A 12,316-nucleotide genomic window follows, 5' to 3' on the forward strand; every position below is an offset into this window, starting at 1 on the left:
TCGTGTTCGGCACCTTGGATGTTTAAAAGCACAAAAGTAGCATATTATTAAAATTCAAACCTTCAATATATTTTAGGAGATTAATGAAGTAATTTCTATAAAAAGAATATGAATCTTTACTGATGTGCACTTAGGCCTTTCTTACTTGTAAGTAGCTTGATGTTTACAGAAGCTGTTATAAACTCCATCTAAATCCTACCTTAGGGATGCCATACTATCAGTAAAATTACAAAACTATTGATCGCAGGCTGTACTTATCCTCCAGTTGGTATTTATACTTTGACATGCATTTTGGAAAACACAGCCATCTCATTGTTTAATAAATACCTGTTTAAAAGGCCAGAGTGAATTATAAAGTGGTAAAATTTGGCATATTAATTTTTTTCTTTCTACAAAGGGCCAGGTATCTATCTGCACAGGTATGTGCGGTGCCAACTCCAGACATGCATCTCCTTGGGTCTCCTTCGAGGAAGGCAACCAGATAGCACCCACAGAACTTTTTTTTACCCCAAATATTCATTTTTCTCTGCACATGTGAAGAGGGGATCCCAACAGGAACAACTTGGTTTTGAGGTGCAACCTTTCTGGCCTCTGCCCCAAACCCTCGCACCTGCACACATCATTACCCGGGCTTCTCATAATTTATTTATTGACTCATAATTTCTACGTGCTGGGCTGTTTCTCCGGGTGATGTGATCGGGAAACACAGCAGGAGTAGGTAGGACACTGGTCTCTAGCCCCATCTCTTCCCGCTCCGCGCATCTGGCGGCGCCGGGCGGGGCAGCGAGTGCCCGGGGCTCCCGAGTCGCGCCGGCGCTGCCGGTGCCGCGGCCGCCGCCCTTCCCTCGGCCCCGTTCTGACAGGAAGCCGCCGGGGCGGTGCGGAGGCGGTGTAAGGCCGGCCAGGCGCGGCCTGACGCCGGAGCGGGTGGTCCCGGAGAGGGCGGGCGGCGGGAGCATCGGCTGTTCTACTGCAGCTATGGCTATGTGGAACGGGCCCGGAATAGCAAAGGGTTGGGAAGTCCTGACCAAAGGCCAGCTCTGAGGAGGCTGTAAGAAGACCCCTGCCCCGCGTGCCCCGGCAGAACTGCCCTCATCGGGCCCCTCCGGAGCCTGTTCAGAGCCTTTGCCCACGGCTCCGACCTTTGGAACAAGTGGGTGTCGCCACTGCGGCAGGCTCTGCAGGGCCAGCGGAAGCCGGGTTTCCAGTCCCGTCAGCTCAGGGCCAGGCTGGAGCAGGGGCGCTGCCCGCCCGCTGCAGGAGGGCACGGGGTGGCTGGTCGGGGCAGGGTTCCGGGGCCTCAGAGGGGTTGGAGTGGCCAAATATGTAGGGCCAGGCCCGGGAAGCTGCAGCAGCACATGACAGTCCTGGGACGCAGGCGGATCTGTGTCCAGCTGGGTGGTTATTGAAGCCGTGGGGGGAGTGAGATTAGGCTTGGAGTTCGACTAGCACAGGGCATTTATGTTATTTCCCAGCTTTTGGGAAAGATATTGTTTCAATTCACCACTCCCCCTCTCCTCCCGACACCGACTTTTTATTTTTTTAAGAGGTTTTTTATGCTCCCCTGCTAATATTTTTAAGGGCCTTTGCAGGAACGAGATTGATTTTAGAGGGGAAAAAGGCTGCCAAATGCGTTAAATCAACGGTGAAAAGGGGGTTTGTTTGTTTGTTTTGCTAAATTGATCCTGTTCTAGTAATCTGCAGTGTTTCATTGTTACTAAAGGCAGTTTCTGAAACTGTAGTTTGCCAGTTGCTATTGTCTTTTAAATACCTCATAAACAGCTGCCCAAAGATATTTTTTTATCCAAGACATTTTTGAATTGTGATTTTTTAAAAATGGTTTTCCGACTAGAGATTGGAGATAACTTTTTCATAGACAAATACATTTTCTTTCAAAGATTAGACATTACTAAATTTGTCCTAAAGCGTATAAAAATAGTATTTTAAAATAGTATTTATCACTTTGTTAATGACAACACAGGCTAATATTAGAGTTAAGTCTGTGTCTACTCTTGCCACACATGCATTTTAGAAATAAGTAATTCTTAAGGTCTGTATTTTTTTTAAATTTTTAAAAAATTTTTCTTCAAAATTAGATTGAAATGGCATCTGAAGGAAGTTTATAGCTATAGAAATCCCAAATCTCCTGCTTAGTGTGGAACATGGATGCTGTGAGGCTTATATGGTATGTCCAAAGTCCCCTGAAGTCTGTTGAAGCGGTGTACTCTGACAGGCTGAGATGAGATACTAAAATGGAAGCTCAGTTCTACGTCACTGGTCACCCAGATCCAACTTCTGCCTCAAAATTAATCTTTGGGTTTGCTCTAAGTCCAGTTCCTGTACCAGCCACTATCCCTCTGTAAGTAATTCAAATGTACTTAGCATGGTATGCCAATGTTCCACAAAATGTGTAGAGTTTATATGTACACATAGGCATTTTAGGGGTATAACGCTGGTAGTCCATGATCTTACTTAAGTGTAAATATAGGAAGAATTTAACCTACTAACCTCTTGTTGAAGTTTAAGGACTCCAAAAATGTGTGTCTAGACTTGCCTGAAAGAAATGCATCTAGGGTTTTGAAGATTTTCAGTGCTAGCAAGCAAAACTTCAGTCTCAGATAAACTTAAATCTCAGTAACTAGTTTCAATTCTACATTGCTTCCCCAGTCTCTTCTGACATAAAGTTAATTAGGTAAAATTTCAAGCTAAATGGGCTTTTTTCCCCCTTATGCAAAAATACAAAAATAGATCAAATATGAGCTTAGAGTGGAAATTTCAAATCAATTCCTCATCTTGATAGGGTTTAAGTACAGGAATGTATTTGAAGAATAATTTTGGAAATGCTGTTGTTTTCATGAACTGATGTTCATGTCTATAATTCTGCATCTTCATATGCAGAAACATCAGAATTTTTTTTTTCAAATGCAAAGCATTGGGTGGAAGTGTAATTTACTGTGTGGTCTAATACATCTGTGATTAAAGTCTATCTAGATTGTTGAACAACCTTCACCCAAGAAATACAGTATCTTCACTATTCAACTCGATTGCTAATATAGAAGAACTATCTCTCACAGCTTCTAGAATTGATACAGAGGAAGATAACTTTGTATTTCTTGTTAATTTATGCAGCTTTAGAAGTCTTAAACCTCTGTATCATTAGCTGAGTATTTCTAAAGTTCCTGCTAGTGCAGTTCGTTTTACTTATCTCGAAGAGGAAAAGCTTCCAGAAATTGTTTCAGAATTAGCATTTAAGTAAGGATCACCCTTTTTATTCCTTCTACCACATTTATTTGTCCATGTGATTGCCTTTCCTGAATAAGGAGAATCTCTCTGTGATTCATTTTCATTTTGGGAAAAGCTGGTAGGGAACTAGGAAAATATTTTTTAGGCTGTGCATTCCTTCTCATTTCCAGAAATGGATTTGCCTAAGGTATTGTGATATTTTCAGATATTTTGACAAAAAATGCACAACCTAAAACAAAAAAATATGATTGCACCCCCTTGCTAATTATGTGACACTCAAGCTTTTGTCTGTCTTGCACTGAGTGATGATGTGATACAGAAGCAGACAGCCATAAATGGCAGAAAAGGCTTAATTAAGTATTCTGCAGCTGCTACAAATTAGATCAGCATCTGCATCTGTGTAGACAATGAAATTCATGGTAATTTTGAGGGCCAAGCAAAGTGGAGGTTTGTTTTGGATGGACGCCTAGCCACAATTCAAGCAAAATTCAGACTCAAATATGTTCTAAGGGGGAAAAAAATGTTGGTCAACTTCATCTCCTGTTGCTGAAAGCCAATATGGTTTCCCATTCTGGCTTTAGATGTGTATTCCAATGTCACACATGAAAGGCATCTCTTAGAGTGTTCAAAATTTGGGGGTTTTCCCCTAAAAGATAATTCTCAGGAGGTTTCCAGATTAGACTTGGAGCTATATTTTTAGATAAGCAACTAGCTTTTTGCTGTTTTCTGACAATTTGCCTCTATTTCTGCTTTCATACCACTTTCTGGAACTAAAATTGGAGTAAACGATGCACAAATGTTAATGATTAATGATCCAGCTTGTTCTAAGGGAGATGCTTACACCATAAATTGAATGTAGAATACAAAAGTGATAGATTAGTATCTGGGATGAGGGTATGAAGGCATTAGTCTGAAGCCTTTTTATACGGATATGCTTGTATACATATACCAAGAAACAATAGGTTATTCTCTGGACATTTTGACAAAATGCACTGGTTTTAGGTGTTTTCAAACTCTTCTAAATTCATAGTTTTGTTTTGTGTTTGAACAGCTCCAAACACAAGCATTGATCTAAAAATATGTCTTCTAAGGGCTGCTGTTATACTAAATCTCTGTTGTAAAAACAATAATTAATACAAATATTTCATTAGATGATTTAGAGAGACCTTTTGAAAGTTGAAAGCTCTTCTTGATAAGTGAAGAACTCTTAATTTCTGTGACCACAAATGTAATTGCACAATAGTTGGGTCAGCTTTTAGACATGATTATGGCACTTATGTTAATCTATTTAAACCTTCCATGGGCATCCTGCTGTGGGGCTTTAACTCTTCTCATGAAAGTACTTTAAAAACATAATATTGATGTTAAAAGGAAACTAAGCCTCTGATCATGTTTGGATTTGTACTTTGGTTTGGATGTATTTAATCTGAAATTGTTGTTACTGCCATATGATCTAGTTTGGTCTTCTTTGTACACTGCTGTATGATGCACAGATTTAAGTTCCCATTTGTGGTCTGTTATGTTATTGCAAATTTGCACCAATCAGAGCAGCAAGTTTTGATTTCAGCAATGATTTTACAGGTAGCTACCCTAACATAGCTAAAGGAGAAGAAATCTGATTACTGAATTGACGTTCCTTCAACGGGAAATTATTTTTATCAGGCAACTAAAAAACATATAGAGATAACTTCAGGGTTTTCTTTTCTTGTTAAAAAATTCAATTAACTTCATTCAAATATATATTGAAACTTCTTGAATTGACCTAATATATTGTTAGCCTTTTTAGTTTTAGGCTCTCAGAAACAAATAAATATGTTATGGTGACTCTTGTATTTGTCTTTACATTTTAAATCTACAGTGGTTGGAAGTTCTGTGCTATAAAACCTCTTCTGGACGTGACTGAATTGGTTTTTTTGCTGTTGCTCAGCTAAAGGGGCAAGAGCTGGGCAATAGGTACATGTTTGGAAGGGGTTTAGAAAATTTTCTAGCTCCTGAGTGAGACTGAAGAATCTTTTTCTAGTCTACATAATCATGTAGGGGAAGATAAGACAATAGGAATATGGGCAGAAATAACTCAAGAGGACTGTTGCCAGTGGGGATAAATGGGTTAAGAAGTTTTGGATTAAATTGAGATTCAGTGAGGAGTTCCCACATCCTTTTTGCAGATTAAACCTAGTAGTTGGGATGCTATTGAAAGAGTGCTTTTTCCCAGGAACAAGGAAACCAAGTTCTTCTTTGCCCTAAGTGCAAGCCAGTTCTCTTGTATTTCTGTGGAAGAATACGAGCCTAAATCTCATTTCAGTGAGACTGAGGTGTAGTATTAAATGGCGAATGCATTGAGTTAGTGCAAGGACACATAATTAAATGGGCAGATTTTTTTTTTTTTTGCAGGGGTAGGAACAATCTCTTGATGTACAAGTATATTGTTTCACAGTCTCTTCTATTTTTTAAAGTGTGTTAATGTACTCTTTTAGAATTACTGCACAAAATAATAATTTGTTATTACCAAGCATTCTTCCTACAATAATTTTAAATAAAGGAGATGGATTGATACTAGAGAAAGGGCAATTTGCATACAGTCATATAGGACTTTAGGAAGCAAAGGAAAGGAATAAATGCTGCAGGTATCTACAGCAAAAACTATAGGAAGCATCCATTTTATGTACTTCTGTATTGTTATTTTTATAATAACAAAAGAAAGTAGAGAGATATTAAAATTACTGGGGGAGAGTTTTTTGTTTAAAAAGAGTCAAACCAGAAGATAAAATGTAGCAGCCCATAAAGAGAAATGTTTGATTTGCAGGATAAAGTCTTATCACATTGGTATAATACTATTCAGGTTTTAACTTTTTTGCCCGAAAAGATGTTTCAGGATACAGTGCATCAGCTACATTAACATTGGATTGCACTTCATCTGCCATAAGCACAATTTTTAAGTGTGTATGTAGAACTAGTAATGCTATATAGCTATATTTATGAACAAAGCTGTAATTGATGTTTCATTCATTCTGTAATTTTATTAATTTATTTTTATTATTTTTGCCTGTGCAGTTATTTTACATCTTCCAGTAAACTTGTGTATGTTAGCTTAAATTTAGAAGTTTATTCTTTGCAAGCTGTATTTATTGAACTTGATTTAGAATCCAGTGCCTTTAAAGTTATGCATAGAAAGCACTGTGCTTTTGTCTTTCTGGAATATTTCTTAAGTGGTGCTTTCAGAGCTTGTCTCATAATGCTTACTTGCTTTCAAAGGAACAAACCCATATCTGACTATGCAATAAATGGTCACCACTTTAATTGAAAAGGACAACTCCCATTGACAAGCGGTTTGTGTACCTGCACACTGTGACAAGGGGTGTACTTTGAGACCTGCCCTTGTTACCTAGTTAATGGTGAATCTAGACTGCAACAGCATTTTTGAAATGGGTTAGGAGGGTGGAGCTCCAAGCAGTCATTGAGAGTGGGTGCTTCTTCACCTGGGAATCAGCCACAGTGGGGTGCAGGGGTGGGGAGCAGCTGCAAAGACATCCATTTGCAGCCACCAGGACAACTCAGGGGGATGGAGCCCTCAGGCAAGGCTCCAAGTGGCTCTCTACATTGCCAGCAGACTGGCAAAGAGGAGAGTTCTCCACTACTCCTAATGGTAGTCTGATCCTTTGATTTCCATGGCGACTGTGTCAGAACAATAACCAATTAAATTCTGAACAAAAACATGAATTAATGTTTTTGTTCAGAAAGTCCAAGAAGAAAGTTATATACTTTTTTTAGAATAAGGTTTTGCCTACTGTACCAAGGGGAAAAATGATATATTTAAAGTGTATATATATACACATTCATATATATATTTGTACATACACAGACTTTATATGCACAGGTGTGTGTGTGTGTGTGTGTGTGTATGTGTATAAATAAAAATGCACCTACCCTTTAAAATAGAAGCATAAAATGGAAATTTTTCATGTTTAAAGTACTCCTGTATGAAGCTGTAATTACAGCTATTCATTCTATTCCCTCACTGATTTTTTTATCATGCATCTCATCTTATCTAACTTTTATATGCAACTTCACTGCCTTCAGTGGAAAGTGTCCAGTTTTTACCAGTGTAAGTGAAAGCAGAAAGTTATGAGATGTTCTAAAATATAATGGAACAGTATATGAAAAAATTTGAATTAACTTTTGAATAACAGAATCCAAATTGTGAATCTCCTAAATTGAGATTTTTACCAAAGCTTTGTGGTTAAATCCCGTTTTTTATTTACATGCATTGTGGAAAAACGAATATAGATATCTTCCTTTCGCTAAAACTTGGATTTACTGGAAAAGACAAATATAAGGTTGAAAACTGAGCTACACTGTAGGTTAAAAAAAAAAGAAAAAAAGTTGTAGAATAAATTGCCATAATTTACAAAATTAACCACAGAGCTCTTACTTAATAGGGAATAGTTGGTACAAAAATAAAAGAATGTACCAGGCATTTTAGGGGTGATTCTCTTTCTAACTGAAATAGTTATAAAGTTTCAGTGCATTAAGTTAGGTTTTCCTTTTTCTTAATCTCTCAATATATAATTAATAACAGAAATATTTCAGAATTTCACTTAATGTGCTGAAATCTGTTGATGAAAAAATAAGAAACCAGAAAGATTAATTAAGGTTACTCATTTAAATTTAATGGTCTACATTATCTAGTGAGTAATCTCTATATTTTGAAACATTAAACAATGTTTTTCTAGAAAAGGAAAGCATCTTATACTAAACTTTCATTGCACAAAATACTTTTTCTCTCAGTACAGTGAAATATAGAAATAACTTCACTGGAATTTAATGAAATTATCCAGGAGTTTGTCACACTGATTACTGTTTCCAAACCTTTAAAATCAATAAAGCAAAATGCTGATGAACTGAAAGTGTACATAACTAAAGGCTCTAAACTGCAGGCTGTATGTTTTTTCTTGTTTTGTGTGGCGTGAACAATGTCTAGCTAGCTCCAGGAATTGCTATTAGTATTTACTGACTTTGCATTTAACGGTGCTTGGTTTTAATGACTGTTTAGGGGATTTGGTTTCCATACATTACACATTATCTATGAAACAGCAGAGTTTTACAGGCATTGCTCACTTTTAAGGCAACTCTAGTTTTGGGGGTTTTAGTTTGTTCTACATTTCATACTTGATCAGAAAATATCTTAAATATTTAGAAGTTTGCTTTATGCTTTGTTCAGTAATGTTTTATCCTATTGGCCTTATATGATCCCATACAGTAGGATATCTTTTCAGCAAACAAAAATGTGATTATTTTCATATAGCACATTCCAAAACCAGAAATAATGTCATCTCCATTTTCTTGTCCCTGAAAATGAAAAAAAATGGATGACAAATATGCCTGATCTACCTCTGCTGAGGTAGGACCTCCCTGTCAGCTCTACAGGTCCCACACCAAGCAACCTAGCAGAAACAAAACCAATGATCAGGGATGTTTAAAAGGGCATTGTTATTCAGGTATTATTGTTCAGCCTAATCTTAGACTACTCATTGCTGACATATCATTTATTTTGATATGTGGGGAAGCTCTACTACAGAAATAGTCTAGCAGTATATTGACGTATGATTCCTTTTTCTCCCCCATCAGTGTCTTCTGTGCTGTGCAGTGACTTCTAACTATGGAATCTGTTTACTGAAAACGATTCATATGGTTAAGTTTTCTGTCTGTTTACTCACTTAAATAAATGTTTTCAATTTAACACAACAATTTGTAATGAATACTGTGAAACTGTAGAAAGAATGAGTTCATGAAATAGAAATAATAATAAAAAATGCTTTTCTCCTCTCAAAAATATTTGTTTTAATATGTGGTCATATTTTTCTGCATTTTTACATTAATTGAAATCTTATTGTTCTAGGAAAAAAAAAAGAAAATTCCCCCATCATCTAATTTTCCAGTTGTTATGCAAATTAAGGAATATACACACAGGCATCATTTGTGGTTTTAAAACAAGGGAATGTGCAAATTCATGAAATCTTTAAAAAGCACCATGTCAAGCAGTTCTCTCATGGAGCCTGTAGCTTGCAATTTACATTTCAGTTTAGTATAAGGCAACCAGTTTGCATGAGAAACCTTTGATTGTCCTGTAAAATGCTTTAAACAGTGTTAATTTCACTCATGTATGACAAAGGAAACAGTTGATGTTCAGAAGGAATTTCTAAGACTTAGAATGACTGCTGAAGTTCCAAATACTGAGCAGTCTACAGACAACAAATCCTTTTGGTTTGTTTGGAAATTACCAGCATAACTCGTTTATTTTAAAGGATGCAGATGGAGAGCACAGAACACACCCTCAGCGAGCAGTGTCTAGCTTCTGCTGTTCCTGCCTGTAATCCTTTATTTTCTTTCCATTCAGAATCATAGAAACAGTGGAAAGAAAGTGACTATAATTATCCAGTCAGTTTAAAGAAGCTTTTCTTGGCAACAGAAGATAAAATCAAGCACTGTATCAAGTTAAATGCAAAGCACGCTACAAAGCTTATCTGTTTTCTCTTGAAGAAAGCTTTGTGAGAGTAACCATGAGCTTGGGGCTGAAACACCCAATGCTGTGGTAAGCAGAACATTCCAAAGACATGAGAATAGTTTTTTAATATTTTTTTCTATTAAAACTCACCAGTGCCCTTCTTCTGCTTCTCCAGGAAGTTGCACCCGTCAGCACCTGCTGAGGGCTTCGTTGATCAAAAAAATCAGGTAAAAAAATCCCTGTAGAATAAAGCCAGACCAGCTGGCTTTAAAGAGAAGCCCCCCAGTTTGGGTTGTGTTTGTCTCACTCACCCTCTGCTCTGCAGACCCAGGCTTTTTCTCTTTTGGATGTTGACCTGTAGGCTGTGTGATGTGTGTGCACAAGTGTCTGGCAGGCCAAGGTGCACCTGCTTCTGTCACTCCTGAGTAAATTTAGCTGTAAAAGGTATCACTGACAAGCAGACCTTTGTCAGTGCTGGCAAATGAACAGAGCATTGCCATCCCCCTTCAAAAGTACTCTGCAAGTTCAAATGGAAAATATTTACTCGGTAGTCTTATCCAGTATCCAGGAATTGCTCCTTCAGGAGGAAGGAAGGCCAAGAGGCTCATATATGGCAAACAAATTTCTTCCTTTAAATAGATGTTAAAATTACATTATTCCAAGAAGAATCTATGAACAAGATGAGGCTGTGTTCTCTTTATTGTAGCTGGAAGAAAACTTTTTTAAAATAGGAACACAGCACACAGAACTTTAAATTCAGCTTTAAATTCAGGTTGTTAAATTGTGCTAACTGTTAAAGTTTATTATCTTTCTCTTCCATAAGTCATTGTGATTTTTATACAAAAAAGTATTAGAAAACTTAAACATATCCCATAGAAGGTATTAATCTCATTCCCAAAATTTAAAACCGTGCAGAACTGAGAGTCAAATCAAAATCACATGTTTGTGATTTGCTAAGTTTTGTAGCACTTGTGCTGTCATAGTCAAGGAACCAGACCCTTTTAAAATGGGACCTAAAGTAAATGGAGGGTCTTTTGTGGGAAATGATCAAAACTTGGTATGCTTATCCTTATTGGATATTTATGATTTACTTATAATATGGGTATTTATATCTGCCCCTTGCTTTTCTTTTTCTCTTTTTTCTTCCTGGAGATGGCTTCTGGTAATGGAAAGAGAAAGGTGTAATTTACACCTGTGTGTGTCTTCTCACAAGGTTAAAAAAAGAGTCACCAACATAGGTGCCAGGATTGGTAGCAGCATATCTAGTTATTCCATTTTCCAGTTGAAAACTAGGCCATAAACTCAAGTGGCTTTTAAAAAAAATTCAATACTGTCTACTTTGCTCTAATATGCTATTTAGAAGGAGCAAAATATTCCTTTCTAACAAATGAGGCAAAAAATTGCAGATCAGGAGCTCTTTGTAAGATAAACAAGGTTCCTATTTACTTACTTGTATAAACAACCACTCACCAAGCTTTATGTCTCTGCAGGGCACCCTTTCAGATAGGAACATGGACCTTATTGGCATCATCTTGTATCCATGGAAACATTTTAAGTACCGCTCTCTCAATATGTACTTCAGTTATTCAGGGTTCAAGAGCTGAGTACCAAATAATTAAGTGTTTTTATTACTTTCTATGTGGAAGCTTCGTTCTTGGGGCTCATATCTGTCATAATAAAGATCTTGTACTTTCATGATGTTTGATAAAATTACGTGCTTTATTTCAAGTGTCCCATCCACTTTATTCTTAGATTAAAATTAATGTTCCAGAAGTCCTGATGAATTGAAATTCTGAAACTTTTTGTTACACTTTACTGTTTGAAAAACAATGATCATAGTTCACATCACCATCTGACTTAATCAATGTTCTTACTGCATTAGTCTAGTCTGATTTTCTATATTTCTGAAAAAAGGAATAGGAAGAAACTTATAAGAAATCAGACTATTTTCTCTTTTTAACCGCCATACCCACTCATGTGGCTCTATTGTAGGTCATAGAAGTTGAGAGATTAACTGTCTTGAAGCTGAAAAAAGGGATGAAAATTAGGGAGCTAATTCTGGGTTTTTACCCAGAAATGACTGGAAAGCAAAATAATAATTTTTCTTTCAAGATGTGTCTGCCACACTACTTAGTTAAAATATGAAAGCATAGAGCTAAGAGAAATAAGGGATTTTATTGATATTTCCATGTAGAAAAAGAAACATTGGCATGAGCTACATTTATTTTCAAAGCTATCATTCTGAAGAAGATCCTTTGCAGATCAAATGTAGTTATTTCAATATTATCTTGGCTCAAATTCAAAACTCTCTTGTAATTCTACCTATTAATTGGTACAACTGATGCACATTTTTAATGTACTGTGATTTAAAATATATGAAAATTAGTTACTGCTATCCATTAGTTAACATCTTCTATGTATTTTTTTAAAAAATCCTGCCCTAATTTTGTTTATAAAACCATTTTCTTTAATTGAGCCAGGCTGAAACAATGAAATACCTTGTTAATCACAATGGCTATCACAAAACCACATTTCTGTCTGTAAAGATCCAGTACTTCTCCCTGAAATGCG

General features: G+C 36.8%; 1 long non-coding RNA gene across 2 annotated transcripts; it reads left to right on the plus strand.

The window, feature by feature from the left end:
* The first annotated feature begins 994 nt into the window (after window positions 1-994).
* Window positions 995-11,366, plus strand: LOC135460083 (uncharacterized). Of its 2 annotated transcripts, XR_010443160.1 has the most exons (4): window positions 995-1,153; window positions 9,638-9,832; window positions 9,921-9,972; window positions 11,236-11,366. It is a non-coding gene; the product is annotated as an uncharacterized LOC135460083 (long non-coding RNA). The 2 variants fall into 2 exon arrangements; XR_010443161.1 differs by lacking the exon at window positions 9,638-9,832.
* The last annotated feature ends 950 nt before the right edge of the window (window positions 11,367-12,316 follow it).

Source organism: Zonotrichia leucophrys, chromosome Z, assembly GCF_028769735.1.
Source record: "Zonotrichia leucophrys gambelii isolate GWCS_2022_RI chromosome Z, RI_Zleu_2.0, whole genome shotgun sequence".
Classification (NCBI taxonomy): Eukaryota; Metazoa; Chordata; class Aves; order Passeriformes; family Passerellidae; genus Zonotrichia; species Zonotrichia leucophrys.